This window comes from Xenia sp. Carnegie-2017, unplaced genomic scaffold, assembly GCF_021976095.1.
Source record: "Xenia sp. Carnegie-2017 unplaced genomic scaffold, XeniaSp_v1 HiC_scaffold_24, whole genome shotgun sequence".
NCBI lineage: Eukaryota > Metazoa > Cnidaria > Anthozoa > Malacalcyonacea > Xeniidae > Xenia > Xenia sp. Carnegie-2017.
This window is the reverse complement of record NW_025813487.1, coordinates 12,739,382-12,743,927: the sequence shown is the minus strand read 5'-3', so window position 1 is coordinate 12,743,927 and position 4,546 is coordinate 12,739,382. Positions and strand designations below refer to the sequence as shown.

The window sequence follows — 4,546 nt, the reverse complement described above, 5'->3', positions numbered from 1 at the left end:
GTGCAGTAATGAGGTTCTTAAATACATCTTCAAATTTAATCTCCAGTCGAGTTTAGGTCAAGTGGTAAATTTGTTAAAATTGAATGGTGTGTTGGCAGTGGCAAGTGCTTCAGTAGAGAGGTCGTTTTCTTGCTTAAAAGGGTAAAAGCTATTTAAGAAATAGAATGGGTCAAGGTCGGCTTAGCTCTTTGTGTAGAATATCTATTCACAAAGATATCATTGAAAAGAAAGAGGAATCAGAGGTGTTGCATAACGAGGTGGTTGAAAATTTGTAGAAAACCCAGGAGGCTGGCCTTTCTTTATAAATGATGAGTATAGTATGTGTTTTGATATTTGTTCGTATAATACATGGTACTTCATTGAGAAAATTAAGCATAACTTTAAAGAATAAAGCCATCCCTGTCTACTTGCCCCAATCTAAACAAGTTTAAACTAACAAGTAGAATGCTAAGAAAAATCTCTCTCTATGCACTTTAGAAGTGTCGTATACTATATTATTTTTGTGCTAATACAAATTTCTTCTGTTTATGCAGGGGCAGTGATGAGTAAATTATGTTTTAGGGGACAATTGTCTCCTGCGTAACGTTTCTCTGAGCCACCTTTAGTACCTTTTAACTAGTTGCAGTTTCAACGATTGCCACATTAAGAATGCAGCTAACAAAATGGGTTTTATAAATTATTGTACAACAAATAATTCGCCCTCGAAATCGCAGGAAATGCTGTTTCCAAGGCTCTGGATTTCAAAATTTTACGGGGGCATGCCCCGGACCCCTAGGGTCGCCTCCGGCGCGAGATGGATTGGCGGGAGTGACTATTTTTCCTAGCTACGCCACTGTTAATAACCTCACCAATATCTGGTACAATTTCCTGTTGAATTTGCATCAAGGCCAAACCATTTAAGCGTCCCCCAACCATGGTACTTCGCTGATAGTTTTTAAGTGTCCTAAGGGAAGAAATAGATCGTTCACATTCACAAGAGGTAATGGGGAGCGTTCCTAAAATACGTAGTAAAATTTTAATGTTTTCAAATCCGGCGAAATGAACAGATTTTAAAGTCTGGGCAATGTTATCAGGAAGGAGGCCGCAGTGGGTCTCCCAATAAGTGTACCACAACCTAAGCTCAGCATCTAAGGCCAAAGGATTTGGCAAATCATCATAATAAAAGTTAGCCACAGTTTTGAATGGCTCTTTCCAATCCACCCCATCTCTTGTCATGGACATCATTTTCGTCGGTACAATGCTAAGGCCTTTATTGACATTCACACTCTCAAGGTCGAATCGTGATTCTAAAGAAGATTGCAAATGATCTAGTAGAGGAAGAGTAATTGCACGTTTATAATACTCAGAAATGGTTGCGTGGGGAATATTTTCCCTGGTCGTTTGTTTGCGCACTGTTCTTTGTTTCCATTCTTCAATGCCAACTTTTGCTGCCAGTTCAAGTGCTTCGTCATACCAGGTGTCATGATAAAAATCAGAGGAATTCCTCATGTTCACCACCTCAGTTTTCAAAGTTGAAATTAAATGAATACCATCCATTATATCGATACTCTTACCCTGTAATAACTGTGTTACTGGAAGAGTTGAATCAAGAATATTTCTCGTGATAACTAAAGCAACGACGAAATCAAACCTGTCAATAAGTTGAAACAAAGATGAGGCATCAGACTGAAGCGACGGTTTGAACTCACCATCTAGATTTTCAGACATATCGTTAAGGGTGGTGTATACAGGTACAAAAGCTCTTGGAATGTATCTAAACCTTCGATACGTTCTACCCATCTAGTTTTGCAAACGTCTGTTAATCTAGTCTTTTCGAGTTTGTTTCTGAATTACGTATATGTTTTCAAAGGGAATATTGCGAGTTTGGGAAATTTTAATAAAATTAGTGGCATTGTTAACATGTTTCAACATATCATTGACAACACGTATACTCAAAGAATCGCAAATGGATAAGTTTAACCTATGACTATAGCAGTGTGTATAAAGAGCCTTTGGGTTAAGCTTTAAAATTTGAGCTGCTAGACCATTAGTGCAACCAGCAACTGAACCAGCCCCATCATAACCTTGCCCCTACAATCATCTATTGATAAAGTCAGTTCCTTTAGAGCCTCTAAAGTAGCTTGGCAAGTTGAGCACCACTTAGTCCCCACTTACAAAAAGAAATGAAATGAATTCTTCCCTGATATTCATATCGGTATCAACAAAGCGCAAAACAAGAGACATTTGTTCTTTATGTGAAGAATCAGATGCTTCATCAGCAATAACAGAAAAAACTTACTTTTTGATATCAGAAATAATCTGATTACTGATTACCTGGCCACAACATTTAATGATTTTATTTTGACTTGTTTTAGAAATATAACTTCTATTCTTACCACAATTCTTTAAATGATTTTCTAAAACTTTATCCCTCTCTAACTCCATAATTGAGTGTTTCAATGAAATTACCAACCCTCCAGATGAATAACAACCAACAGTAGGGTGATACTTGGAATCATCACGATGCCCACGAAGAGGTAAACCTAGACGTCCACAAAAAATGACAGAATCAATAATTGGAGATAGTATTTCCCTATTCTGTTCTATTTCTTTCTTGATACCAGCATCCATGATCATCTCGATAGGCTGCAGAGTACCTGATATTTGGGAACGCAAAGCATCAAAATTGGTGATGTGGATGCATGCAAACCGACTTCCTCCCTTTACTTTTTCCAGCATGTTGAGTGAAAGAGCATTTAGCATTCTTCCAATCTTGAAGAGGTTCAGTAAACAACTTTTTACTTACTGGCCTTGCCTGGGAATCTATTGCCAAACAACACACGATAGACAATACGCACCATTTTGTGAAGGTGAATAGCAAAGCCATTCATGCTGGTCTAGCCAATCATGCCTAAATGATCTGCCATTAGATTTAGGAAAATGATACTTTTAATCTGGTTTATATACATTTTTTATCAAATGACATATTTCAGAATTATCCATACCCTTAACTTTCTCCCTATACAAGGAAACATCAAAATTATGGGTTAAAACAGCAGGTTGCATATCACCAGAAGTTGGAATACCAGGCAATAGTTCCTGGGATGATGTGTGAAGCAAAAGACTATTGGCTTTATTTAATGTCTGAGCAAGAGCTGCAGCAGAGAAAAACTCTCATTGGGCATCCTTTTAAAAGTTGGTTGGGCAGCAGGCCTATTAGTTGAAGTAAAAAAATTTGAAATGTCAACTGTTTTTGGTGCAATATTTGGAAAAATTTTGACAAATTTTCGTTTCTCTGTTGTTGAGCTGCTAGAATTAGACTGTGTACAGGAATTAGACAATTTTCGCTTCAACCTGTGGGCATGGAAAATGAGAGGCACAAAATGATTAGACTGAAAAGTCTCACCTGGTTGTACAGATCCTTCATGACAAAACAAAATATTAATAGCATCCAAACCTCTTTGGCTTAATAACCGGGGCTGAACAATACGATTAAATAACAATTTATATCTACTTTCACCAGAATCAGGATAAAAGTATGAATTTTTCTACCTAAAACAGAAGATAGGCCCAAAATACAAAGAAAAGATGACCATTTCTGGTCATTACAATTTAAAATAGCCTCCTGTTTTACCAGTTCATCTGTTGTATATCCAGTGTCTAAACATTCTTTAGACACTGACAAAGGCAAAAGATTGTTTAAGCTTTGGGCAAAGTAATCACTGTGCTCACTTATAACAGACAAAAGCATGGGTGTTGAGCATAAAAGCAGCATGAATAAATAGCTCAAGCGATGTTAAAATTCGCAAAGTAGGGACCAATGCATTGTTACCTACCAGAACTAGGAAGCTGAACTGTAGAGGCAATTGCCAGAAGCTTCAGATCTTAAAAATATTCAAGAAAAGAAATTAATATTTTGTTTGGTAGATTGATTGCATTGTATGAATGAATTGCTGACTGTAGACAAAGATATAGCCTAGCGAAATTGAGATTTAACCATTTTACACGTATATATAAATACTACAATACGATATATATAATTATAATATATTTACCTTATTGCAGTACAAGTCTTTCCGTCATGAGCGTGCTTTGGCACATATATTTCAGCTCCAAAATTTCGACACAGAGTATGGTCGGGGTCATAAATTCTATCTAACAGCTGCTCGTTAGTAAACATAGGTCGAACGTCGACCAATAAACGAGAATAAAGCTCATTAAGGCATTTTAAATCGTTTTTGGCCAACGCAGACTGAGCAGTCTCGTATAAATTACCACAACACAATGAAGACATTATAAAATATCACAAAACCGTAAACTGAGCACAGAGGCTGTTCAGAAACAATACGAGTGTATGTTAATTTTCAATTGCCTAATTTGCCTAGCTCAACTATGCTTATCAACAGCAATGATTGGTTGGAATTGCTCAAGTTAGGCAAAAAATTGACCAATGAAAGCATACGGTTGCAAAAATTGCCCAATCAGAATACCTATACACGATGTCAAGTTAGGCAAATTCATCTTGTTTAGGCAAATTGCTAACAACCAATCAAATGGCTAGATCGCC

The 4,546-nt window shown here is 36.9% G+C and overlaps 1 long non-coding RNA gene across 1 annotated transcript; it reads right to left on the bottom strand.

Moving 5' to 3' along the window:
* Positions 1 to 2,575: 2,575 nt before the first annotated feature.
* On the bottom strand, positions 2,576 to 2,926 carry LOC124450483. Its single transcript, XR_006949999.1, has 2 exons — positions 2,838 to 2,926; positions 2,576 to 2,636 (listed from the first exon to the last, which is right to left on the bottom strand). It is a non-coding gene; the product is annotated as an uncharacterized LOC124450483 (long non-coding RNA).
* Between the last annotated feature and the right edge of the window lie 1,620 nt (positions 2,927 to 4,546).